General features: G+C 40.5%; 1 long non-coding RNA gene across 2 annotated transcripts; it reads left to right on the forward strand.

Moving 5' to 3' along the window:
* Nucleotides 1–661: 661 nt before the first annotated feature.
* LOC110477011 (uncharacterized) lies at nucleotides 662–12,077 on the forward strand. Of its 2 annotated transcripts, none has more exons than XR_002466515.2 (3): nucleotides 662–1,255; nucleotides 6,776–8,042; nucleotides 10,131–12,077. It is a non-coding gene; the product is annotated as an uncharacterized LOC110477011 (long non-coding RNA). The 2 variants fall into 2 exon arrangements; XR_002466516.2 differs by having other exon boundaries at nucleotides 7,914–8,042.
* The last annotated feature ends 932 nt before the right edge of the window (nucleotides 12,078–13,009 follow it).

A 13,009-nucleotide genomic window follows, 5' to 3' on the forward strand; every position in this document is an offset into this window, starting at 1 on the left:
CATGTGCTATTTGCCTAATAGGGGGGATATGAGCTGCTTTGATTTCCAACAGGTATCCAAACTTTGCTTGAAGTAGGAAGGTTTAATTTGTGTGGATTCTTGGAGCTGATTCCCCGCGTGGAGCCGCGCACAGCCCTGGCCACGCCGCTGTCGCCAGCGCCAGCGAGGGCTCTGTGAATCACAGGGGCCCCCACAGCGAGCTGAGAACGAATTTCCCCCTGAGCTGCCTCTTTGAAGTGATGCTCCAGCACAGCCTCGCAGGCCACGAGCAGGCTGACATTTTGTGCAGCTCCTGTTTGGCAACCAGGCTTGAAATAACAGCAAAGGAAGATCTTTGAACCTGGCTGATATTGCATATATCTAGATGCACTTCTGAAAATGTAGAGTTTTCACTGGCACAATTTGGGAGAGGAAGAGGCAAGGCAGAAAAAAACTTTGAATAAAGAAAAGCACAAGTATTTGTTTAAAAATACTTCATGGGAAAGAACATTGCTTGTTTGGCTTAGTTCTAGTCCTGAATCTGTTTGCTGTGACATTTACTGTTAAATCACTACCAGATTATCTTCACTGTTTAAGGAAAAGCTAAAATCCACTTGTTTTACCTCAGGGTAATTAGTTTGAGGGCTGTGAGGTTGAAGTCAGTATGTTCAGCTTGTAAAGCTAGTGTCCTTTTCCAAATTTTCTGTTGAAGCTGTTACTGTTTGTAGCCAAAAATTACTTCTTCTCCACCCCCATTTCAGCACTGTTTTATCTATGCTCTTCCAGCACAACTAGCTGAAACAACTCTAATCACCTATTTTTACTGTTTGAGTTAGGGAGTGTTCACAGGACTCATTTTGCCAGAAGAGCTGGAATGCTTGCAGAAAGGGAAAAGGGAAAGGGAAAGCGATACAATTTCAGAGCTGCAAAATAGCAGCTGAACACGATAATATCATCAGCTGGCAGAGGTGGCTGCACACTGAGCATCTGTCTATAGCCTAAAAGTACTGTTTTGTTTGGGGATTTGTTTGTTTGTTGGTTGGAGTTTTGGTTTTTGATGACTGCAGGATCACTCTAACTGCTAATACAATTAAGAAAGAAATTTCAGAAAAAAGAATACTAAATCCTCTGGTTTTTAATTCCCTAATGGGTTTTGGGAAGAAGTAGTTTGTGGCAAACAAGGAAGACAAACCTGAGTCCTTTGCTGCATCCTTCCTCTTATTTAAGAAGATTTGTGATTCTACATCTAAATCCAACAACTTTCCATGTGGCCCTGGTAAGTTACATAAGCTAAACTTTTCACAATTTGATGTCTAAAACTAATCCTTTAATCCATATTTAGGATCCTGTAATTAACTCGTCTTAAATGTTATCTGCGGGTGCTCAGACATACTGAAAAATTGATAAAGTGTATACTTATTCTTACTTAAGGCACCCAAATTTGAATTTTTTGACCATAATGACTGCTCCTAGGTGTTAATGAAGACTTTCAGACATTGAAGGGTTCTTCTAATTAAGAAATTTTAAATCACACTTCTCTGTAACTGCTGAAAATTATACTTCAAGCACCAAAATAAGTCCAAAGTGGCAAGAAGCAAATTCTAGCAATGCTTTTCCTATTCCATGATAGGCATTTTTAGTCCATCTTCTTTTTGCAGTGTTTGGGGGAACCTCTCTCTCCTCCCATGAACTCTGTATGGGGCTGGGTGACTCATAGAGAGAGACTTGCTGAAGGTCATGGCACTGGAAGTGGGGAGAACAAGAGTTGTCTTTACAGAGATTCTGGCTGAGCTGTTGGGAAAAAAAGTTTGTCCTAATAGCTAAGGTGAATGACTTTAACTCTTTGTTCTCTGCCTCATGGATTATAGCTGCAGAGAAAACTTTTTTTTCTGAGAAACTTAAGCTTTTCAACAAGCTCCCATTAGTTTAGAAATAGCAATAGATTCCCACCTGTCCAAATAGTCCAAACATTCTTACCTCCTTTCCCATCTGTCATCATCTCCCTAAGGTTACTGAATTGTTTTCCTTTAATGGAGGAGTAACTGTGGGATTTCAACATTGCCTAGTAAGTGGGAGACAAAGGGGGAAACAGGCCTGTAAAGCAGGATAAAATAAGAAAGGTGTGGTGATTTCTTTTATCAGCCTCAAGGTTTCTTCCCTCCATTTCTATTACAGAGGCACCAGCCTGACAATCCCTGTCAGATGATTTAGCATGAGTAATAAGGGTCTTGGTTACTACTTTTCTATGTACTGATGCACAGGATTTGTCAGGGGGGTGGATTTTGGGGTGGGAAGAGCCAGGTGAAATCTCAGAGGCTTCACTCCCAAGCATTGGCCATTATCTCTTTCCCCAGGGCTGAGACATAGGACTAGGAGCTGAAGGACTGGCATGTCACAGGCTTTTGTTTCTGGAACAGATTTTCCCCAAGTGGCTGATAACAGGCTCAGTCTATTCTATGAAGGATGTCTTTAGAGCCTGCCCTGATACATTTATTATAAACAAAAGCTACAGAATGTTAAATTTTGTCTCTAACAAAATGCTGTTCTGGCTATTCAGATAAAAACAGGTTTGGCTTGGGGTTTTTTTAGATGCAGAGCTGCCTTTGCTGTAGGAATTCTTAAGCATTAAGGAAAGATCAATACCACAGCTAATGGCCTAAGGTATCAGAAAACCTCACTGGAGGAAATGAGAATGTTGTCTGGAAACCAGATGATGATAATCCTCAGGATAAATGGATTTAGAGATTTCTGAAGCTGTTTTAGTAAACAGAGGACAGACTTAGGCAGTTATTTCAACAAGTTCCTTTACAAAAGAGAAAGAGATTGCCATTTTCCTGTTTGGTTTTAGTCTTGACATTGATGAGTTTCAGTGAATACTTATTAACCTCTTAGATGCAGAACCGACCTTTTAATAAAGTAACCTCTTCTCCTTTACAGAGAAATCTTAACACCAGTTACTTTGTCTGGCAAACATTGTCCTGGCACATGCTGTTGACAAAAGCTGGCAGAGAGTCCCTGGTTTCCCTGGAGTCAAGCAAAGGCAGGTGGAAAACTCATAAAGGACTCAAGGCAGAGTCAGACAAGTACCAGGAAGCAGAGGTGCCTTGACTCTGCTCTGGGTTCATGGCTGTGAACCAGCAAGAACCAGAGCAGAGCAGTGTTCAGCATGGCCAGTAAGTCCATCCAAGGAGCCCTGGTGCCCAGGGTCAGAGCTCCATCCAGCCCACCCAACCCCATTCATCTTCTCTCTCACCACCCCTGCAAACACCTCTTCCTCAAGACAGTGATTCATAGCCTGGGTCATCTCTTCCCCTGTGAAAGCTATTTAATGACTTAGTTCACATGTGTTGTATTTTTACGTTTACTGATTCCTCTATGAGGATAAAAAAAATCCCAAATTCAGCATCTGAGATCTGTGAGCTTGTGGTACTTCTGCAGCTGCTTGGAAATGTGCTCTGCGTTGCTCACTGAGCTTGCCTGTATTTTTTCTCCTGTTACAGAGGGCTGACCTTAAGTGTTTCATTTTCTCTCTCTTTGAATAGAAGCATTTAATCTGCTTTTCAGGTTTTCAATGGATTTTGGTGCATCAGCTAAACTCCCCAGGCTGTGCAGAATGAGATCATCAAAAGTGAAACACAGAGGTTTGAACCACCCTAAGTGCCAGAGCAGTTTACCTTGCAGTCAGAGCAGGGTCAGCTATGCCCACTGACTCTGCCCAGAGAAGCTGTGGCTGCTCCATCCTTTGAAGCACTCAAGGCCAGGTTGGATGGGGTTGAAATAACCTGGTCTGGTGGAAGGTGTCTCTGCCCATGTCAGAGGGGTGGAACAATGTTTAAGGTCCCTTCCAATCCAAACCATGATGCTGTGACATGCTAGATTTGGTCCATCACTGCCATTTTCCATATGTACCACATCCTGCTGCTCACATGGTTGTTGACCAGTAATAACCCATCCCTCTGTCCCGTGGAGCTTCATTTTCATCAGCCACTTTGTCTGAAAAAATTAATGTGATACTGTTAAACTGAGAGCAGTTACACCTTGCCCTACCTAGTTTCTCATCTATTTTCTCTGCTTGAGAATTGTAGAAAGGGCTATGTGCATGGAAACTCACCTGCTTTTTTCCATGTATCTCTGTTGGTCTAATAAATGATATTATTTCTCTACAGTAACCTTTCCTTTCACACATTCTTAAAACTTGGTAGCTGTAAGAATACTATCACTACAATATGTTATTATGGCTATTGTATTTCTGACTGAGCTGTAAAATCAAGGATCTTACAGTCATTAAAAATCCCCCAACACTCCTCACAAAAATAGACATGTTAGTTCAGGTTCCCTGGCCCAGTGAGCTCAATCTTTACATAATGTTCCAGCTCAATTGTGGCTCCTTTTACTTTCAGTTGTAACTGAGGGTTGTTAAACAGCTGCCATGATTCCCCACGCTGCCCCGAGAGACCAAACTGCAAATGAATTATAGATGTAACACAAGCAGCCTTTCACATGCGTCACCCAAAGCCTCTTACGTGGGTCAGGATGGTGTGGTGATTGTCCTGTCAGATCACTGAGACAAAAATCCGTGGGCTTTGTGAGACTACCCCAGTGTATTGATTACTATAAAGGAGACAGAGAATCTTTGACTTGAGATAAAAAGATATCAGACATCTGTGATTAACGATCAGCAAAACTTGAGTGTTGTAGAGAGAGCTTTTAATTGATTCTGTTAATGTTCCTCTCTGTCTGCATATTTATGCACCAGATGCGCACATGCAAAGTGTTTTGATGTGCAGATCCTACGTGTGACCATAGATAAAATCTGTGAGAGGAATATGTGGCAGGGCTAGGAAAGTCCCCACACACTGCGGGTCTGGCTGCTGGCTCAAGGGACCATCTCAGTGCCAGCCCGTGGAGATCTCAGGCTGTGTCATCCTGGGTCCCCTCACTGGGCTGGATCCTTATCCCAATGTGGGTCTCAGATTCAGTCAAAGAAAGAAACTGAGAATTTCTAGCCAGGCAGAAGCCTGGGAAAGAGCTGGAGATGAATATAAATAATTCTTTATCTGTCTTGTTTTTCACATTGTTTATAGTTAAGTTCTATCACTGTGCGTCAAGCACTCTGCACCAATTCTGTGGGTTGTTTTCACTTCAGGATCAATGAAGTTGGTCCTCACAAAGCTCTGTATAAAAGAGCGGCATATTTTGAATAAATCAGATTTTTACTCTCACAGCCTCCTGAGTCAGAGTCTATTCATTCCCATCCTGCCTCGACAGCGACATCCCCACCCACAGGCTGCATCCCAGCCTGGATGTGGCCCAGAGGAGGGGAGGGGATTCTGTGTTTTCACATGTAAGGAAGAAGACAGCAAGAGAGGGGAGGAAGGAGAAGAGGGAGAAGGCAAAAGAAAGCAGGAAGAGAAGGAAAGGAGAGGGGAAAAAAGGAGAAAAATAGAGAAAGAATACAGAATACAGTGCAAATATCTTCTTACAACTACAATTAAATGTAGACTCCTCCAAAAGAAGAAACAAGGAGATGACAGTGAGGACTGAAGCTTGGACTCTGTCCAGATGCTCAATTGACTTTGTCGTTCCTGTCCTATTTTGACCTTTCCATTTTTCAAGGGTAATTAAGCACTCCAGCTTCAGATTGGATCTTGCTTCAACTAGTGATTCACCTCCACTGACAAGGTAAAGAGCTACACAGAAAGGTCCAACCTGGCTGCCCAAACAGCCATGTCCATATTGGTCTTATTTTATGTGAATATAATGCCACCAAGTAATTAGCAATAAAAATACTGTGCAAGAGCTGTGTATGACATTAGGATTGAGTAATTTGGTCTTTAACCCATCTAGCAGCTCCTGCAGGATGCACTAAGTGACTGAAAACCATATATCTCATTACAATAAATATTTTATAGATGACATTTCAGCCCAAATCACCTTCCATGACATTGTTTTTAAATCCACTGGCAGGTGATAGAGTGATTTCAGTGTCTGGTCATTGGAAAAGAAGTCTTCCGTTGCCATGTTAAAATGAACTCTTATTCATAACAACCAAATGTTTTAATTTGATCGGTGTCAAACATCAACAGTGCAATAAACTGGTGACCCTTCTTCAATTTCTGTCACTCAGAGGACAAAGGACCACTTCTTCCCCACCTTGGGTGCTTATTTACCAATTCTCACCCTTGTGCTGACACCTACTTGTGAGAAAACTCTCACAGTGGACATCCTGCTATATTTGTTTTGTGGAGAGGCAGAAGAATTTGCTATTTAAGTCTGTAAATCTGGCATTTTCACAAGTGCTGAAATTCACACCTTTGCATTTCCTGCTAGATCCCTGCTATATAAGGTGAGCAAAGGTAACCACACTGCTGATATTTGCAGTAGTCCTTCATCTCACTCCTGTTGGGACTGTTCCCATGCACATAAGTACTCTTCATCTCTGACGTCTGAAGGCAGATCTTTATCCATTCTTATGTGGCTGAGAGTGACAAAGCATCAGAGAAAGCTTCCTAACTGTGAAATTTATTAGACAGGAGAGCAGAGTCCTCTGGGGGAAGTGTTGGAACAAAACTCCACCAGAGGAGGTTTTGGAGGGGATAAAACATTGTGGAGGGAGGTGTAGTGTTATGGTCCTGCAGTGACAAAGTTGCGCAGGTTCTTGAAACTACTTTTCATTCCTGAAAATTGGGGAGAAAGTGGGAAAAACCTTCTCCACTCATCAGGTGGGCTTCTTTGCCATTGTGCTGTATGACATTTTCTATTAATTAAGTGTATGCTCTATGTTTAAATCACTCAGGATTCTCTCCACACCCTCCAAGAAGGGGGATATCTGAGTGATTAAAGCATCTGGGTCATTCATTCAAGTACTTCTGCAGACATGAATAGAAGGCCATGCTTCATCCTCCTGTAAATGGGTCATGACTATTCAGACAAGAGTCTCAAAGGCAACCTGAAGAGATGCTAACCAAAACATATGAAAAATTTAACACACCTGATGCAACTGATCTCCTGGGCTCCAAGAAAAAAGTGAGGATGTTTTCTTCAAAATTAATATATATATTTCTACAAATACAGCTCAATCAAAGCCAACCCATGGTCAATAGACTATCCCAGGGTCTCACTGTCTTCATGGCTGAAAACTTTCTTCTACTTTTCAAATTAAATTTATTCATTCTCAGTAATTTTTTTGTTCTTTGGACAAAATTTTTCTTCAGACTGCTCTTGCTCTTCACTGGTGTGTAGCCTAGTTCCCATTTATAGATCGTAGCCTTGTTCCCTCATCCTTAATTGTGTTAAAATTAACAAGCCAAGCTGTCTTGATGTAAGACAAGCACTTCCATTTCCCAGATCACTGTTAGGGAACAAAGCAATGAACAAGAAATGATTGCTTATTGGCTTTTTAAAAATAGGAATTAGTGACATTAGAAGAATTAAAAAGTATCGGTTTCCAAAAAAGCAAAAGCTGATGTTTCTCCCACATCTTGTGTCTGCAGAAATCCCTGCTGCTGCTGCAGACATGCTGAAAGCAAGCTGAAAGCAGTGAGTAGAAGAAGGTATGGCAGGAAATCCAGCAGAGGAAACAGTTGTTGGAAGAAAGCAAAATCAGAGATAATGCCTCTTGCTCAGGAAGTTTTAAATTGAAATTTGCTGAAGACTGACAGTGTTTTGGGGAACTGTTACTCATACTATCTTACACTCTTTGTTAAGCTAAAAGATTAACAAAGCTCTTGCTCACCATCAGAAACACTCTATTGCACTGCAAATGCCTTTAGTCTGATTCTTTATGGCTTTTCTTATCTTAACTAACAGTTTTTTACTGAATCTCTCCCAGTCTGAGTGCATTACTTTTGTAGCAGTTTAACTAGCACGGCAGTCAGTACTCCAGGTGAGTTTTCAGGGAGTCTAGTACTATTGAATTCTTCACTCTTCCCCAGTGAATATATCTTCCCTGACACCACACAGACTTGTGTTTGACTCATGAGTTCCCTGATCAGCTGCCACGTCTGTGTCCTCTTTCTCCAATCAAGTCACGTTCCCAGCTATTTCAGAATGGCCAAAACAAGGTGAGTTTGCATTTGGAACAGCTGAACTTCATCCCACTGCTGCTTCTCCAACACTTGTGATCACTTTGATTTCCCCGTGTGATATTTCCACCTGCTTTGAACACCTGCCACCCCTGTGTGATCAGATGTTGGGTAATTTGTACGACTCTCTGGCAGCATCCTCACGGGTGGGGATGGACTGTCACCATCACTTGCACTCCCTGCCACCCTCAGACTCAACACAGGCAACAGCCAAAATTGTGTTTTGTTGCAAAATTACAATTAGTCAAAAACAAAAGCCTGTGATGGCAACATTCAGGTTTCCTTGAAGAATATAGTAGAAGTAATTGCTCTGATTTGGGGAGTCCCAGTCTCTAAAATTAAAGCTGGTATTTTTAACCTAGACTTACTAAGTCAGATGGAAATTCTATTTTTGTCTCTTTTTTCCCTCTGTATTTTTTGTTTGGACCTTTATTCTTTGCTAATTTTGTCTTAGCAAAGGTCACTTGTTTGAACCTTAGATTTTCATAGGCTACAAAACTCATTTCACATCTGATTTTACTACTTCTTAAACAAGCTGAAGCAGGATTTTTCATAACGGTACATATAAAGATGCCTTATAAAAACCAAAGCAACTGTGGCTTCTTTTACAGCATTTGCATTATTTTTAAAGCACCCTCTACTTACCTTTCCAGTTGATTTCTAATCTATTTTTTCATCTATAACCCTGATAAACTTCCAACTTTACCTATATTTTCCCTTTGTGTCCTTCCAAACTATCATTAACCACATATCTGAGTTACTTTTTGTTCAAAAGAATTGACCAGAAAATGACAGGTTAAGTCTAATCAGTTAGTCTTTGCTCCCTCAAAGGCCTCCAACTGCTGTTAAGTAATATCCCTTGTCACACTTTAGATAGCCCAACAGGCTGGGAAAAAAACCCAAAAAATACTTGTTGTAACTACAATGATAAACAAAATCTGCTCTGAAGCTACTCTAATTGCCTTCAGAGTCCAACACAGCCCTTGGATTGACCTCTTTCTAAGGAAACATAATAGCCAGAGTAATTATTAAAGTATCAGCCCAGACTTAAATCCACATACAGATTTCCTGCTGAACATTAAATAACACTTGGTCTTTGAAATATTGGGCGCTACGGTCTTCAATCAACTTCTGTCCCTCATCAGCTTTACAGCACCAGGGAAATAAAAGACAAGAATTTCCTGGACACACGATGTCAGCAGCTGGAACACTGACCTGTGCTTGCAGAGGTTGTTGCCCTACTAGGCAGGGTATTGGCATTAAGATTCTAAAACTGCTATCACTCACAGGAGTTCAAAGACTTTTCTTTTATTCCCATGGAGGTTTCTTTTACAGTGGGCTTTTCCTGCCATTTAAATGTTTTCACCCTGGATTTATTGGTTATTTTATCCGGTCTGCAACCGAGGTTTGTTTTGGGTTTCTTTTTTGCAGTATGAGTTCCTAAGCTTGTTAAAGCAGCCAGAAAATGTTGTGCTGCGTGTTATCCCAGAAAATGTAAAATGTGTGATATTTCAGCTATGGTAGGGTTGGTAATAAAAATTTTAAAATATGAGTATTAATTTTAGACTTCATGCAAGCCTTTGAGGAAGCTCTGCTAAACTGAAAACACCATCTCCTGCTTCAATTAGACATATTAAGTAATCCTTCTCTTTTGAAATCAATTTAATAATTAGATATGCTAAAGGATCAAACTGTGAGTTCCAGTTTCTCATAACCCTTTGCCATCACCAGCAGCTCCTTACAGATATGGGCCCTGAAATGAACATTCAGGAGGGGTTTAGATTAGGGGAACATGCATGGCCGTTTATTTTTTGCTTGCTACCACAGCTCATTCATTCTGTAGCCTCAGAAGAGGCTCTGAGATACACTCTGTACTTTCTCTCTCAGACCAACTCAATCAGCTCACCCAAGTATGAGAAGCTTTCCTAACAAGAGCCTTACTCAAGGCAAAGTCTACAAGCTCCTCTAGTTCCCTTTTCCATTGATCACTGAGACTTTTGGAGCCAGGGAGGCATTGCCTCCATTTCCTAACCTTTTGACTGACATCTCATTATTGTGTTCATCCAGGTGAAATTTGCTGCAAGCACAGATGTGTCGGCACATGGACATCCAGCAGCCAGGGATGGTGTGATGTCTCAGCTTCTCTGTGGAATACTTGTCTTGCACAGAGTTTGTCAAGGACACAATCACCCCTCTAGATTGCTCAACACAGTGTGACCAAGACCTGAGGAGAGGCTCTGAGAGAGAAAATTCTCCTCTGCTCAATCCCATGCTTCTGCAAGGGAGCTGCCTTCAAATAAAGACATTGCTGCTGCTGAGTGCTGTTCTGCAGGAAGTTTTGGGCTGAAAAGGCCTCCATCTGTTAAGATTTTTCCCATACTGTTTCTGGGTGTTATCTAGATGGAGGGGAGACATGGAGGAATCCCATATTACACACAGGAGAACAGTCTTGGCCTCTCTGTTACAGCCACCTGAGATTTTTAAAGTAATTGATACTATTCTAAAACAAACAAATAAATGGAAGGAATATACTTTTGAGCTTTCTTATAGATGAGATAGAAAAAAAAATGTGTTCCTCAGAAATGCCACACTATATTCAATCACATTTAAGAACAGGAAATCAGCCAGTGGCCTCCTCACTTTCAGCTAAATGTGTACACAGCTCCTGTTGAACAGGCTTTTAAACCTAGACAGAATAACAACCTTGAATTCAGGAGAACAACTATTTCTATTAATCACTGTAATAAAAACCTGCAAACTTGGCAACACTGTTTCACACAAATGCCTCCTCAATACACACTGGCATCACCACCCCCAGTATTACTCAGACATTATTATTTTATCATTGCAGTGTCTCTTAAACAGGCATCTTCTTATTGCCTCACAGAGGAAACTAATTAATCCAAGTATGAATGTTCTTGAAACAAATATTTTAAAATAAATATTAGCTCAGGTGGCCCTCTTTGTCCTAGAAGTTAACTCCTGTTTGGAAAAATAAAAAAACTGAGTATCATAAATAAGCCTTTAATTTGGGTTTAATGGAGGCCATTGTTTTGGGCTGATGCATTCATCTATTAAAGAGAAACTTACACAGATTTCAAACAGAGAAATTCTTCTGTCACGTAGTTAATAAAAATTAATAATTATTTCCTTATCAAATAAATTTTGTGGGGAATTCACACATAACAAGATGACTGGAAGATATATTCAAAGATGAATTGGGTGGATGGCTATCCAGAAATGCAGTTTTGGTCACTGCACATGAAGTAAGTAAATTCACATTTGAGGGTAAATTCTGAAACTTGAATTCTGAGCACTTTGCTTGTAAATCCCATTGCCTAACACATAAAACTAAAATGAAATGCATGAAGTGCAACTCTTTGAAGGACTAAGCATATTCAATTCCTTCTAAGTTGAGCTACCATTTACAGCAATCATTCTTCTAGAAGGAGACTAGTTTGGAGTCACCTTCCTCATCCTTGTTGCTCCTTAAAGGATTCTTTTAATTCAAGGGAAATTTCATGGATTTCAATAGTAATGCCACTAGAGCTGCTATTATCTCTCTGAGCAGTAATACAAGCAAATACAGCCACTGCAAAAATAGAAAAATAATTCCTACACGCATCTCATGCTTGTTAAATCTTATCGTGGCATGCTGTGATTAATCTCTTGCAGAGAGTTTTTTTAATTCTTATTTAAGAATAAATATCTGCATTTCTTCATAGTAAATAAATAAGCTTTTGTACCACCTCACTTGTGACAGAAATGAAAAAGAAGCCATGAAGTGATAACAGTTAGTTTTGTTCCTCTACAGATCAGACGTTTCAGAAACCCCATGCTAGATGAGCTGACCATTCTTCTCACTCTGTATTTTTGTTTGATGGTTAAATTTATGTACAGATTAGTTTCCAATGGCTTTTGATCACATTTTAAGGACTAGATCTAAAGCTGTTTGAGTGCATACAGGTCTTGATATATGGGATGTGTTTTTTAATAAATATCTTCCTGCAAGCAGCCTGGCATCCTCATCTATTACTGCTTTTGAGTAGAAAGCATGAAGTTTGCTTGAGTTCCTACATGCAGTCCCTCAAAAGAATGTTTCAAATAAAAAGACAGAGGAGAGGAGTGCAGCTAGAGGGAGGAACTCATTTTTGCTGGTTGTGGTATTCAGAAAAGTGCACTGGGCTGATATAGGGACAATGGAAAACTCAAAGAGGAAGAAAACTGAAATTTCTGCCTCCTATCAATTCTCCTAACTCTCCCTTCCTTGAAAAAGCCCTTTCTGAGCTGCAGATGCAGCATCCTTGGTGCCATCAAAAACTTTTGCTAAATGAAGGACTTTAACAAAGGACTTTGTCAGGTAGTCACACCAGGCATAATATTTTCTTTAACAGACATGGTGGTTGGGAAAGCCACAAAAACTGCCCAGGAGCTGTGCAGTTTGCCCAGGCAGAGGAGCAGCCAGGGGCCCTGCTCTGAGCCTTTGCTTTGACTGCCAGCCCAGGTGAGAATTTGGTCCTGGGTGCTGAGTGACTCTGTTGATGCCACCATAAAACCAGGAAGGGATTTCAGTTTTAGTGAGATTTCTCTTGGATGTTTGGTAAAGCACCATCCACAGCATTGCACAGCTTATGGAAATCTTTTCTCTGTATCACAGTCTCACTTATTACTAAATTTTTTTCCAGAAGACAAAACAAAGGTATCATCATTTGCTGTTAAAAATTATAGGTTAGGAATGTGTCTTGGGGTTTGTTTTTTATTTCATGTTATTTCTTTTCCCTTTTAACATCCAGGTGAAAGAGTAGCCATGTGAGTTCAGCTCCTCTGCTCTCTCATAATCTACCCTTTGATGTAACTAACTGGCAAAAACATATTTCTAATCAAATATAGTTTCTCATCCTTAATCAGCTCAGCTTTAAAATGCAGATCAATGAGATAAGAAAGAG

This window comes from Lonchura striata, chromosome 1 (assembly GCF_046129695.1).
Source record: "Lonchura striata isolate bLonStr1 chromosome 1, bLonStr1.mat, whole genome shotgun sequence".
NCBI classification, from domain to species: domain Eukaryota; kingdom Metazoa; phylum Chordata; class Aves; order Passeriformes; family Estrildidae; genus Lonchura; species Lonchura striata.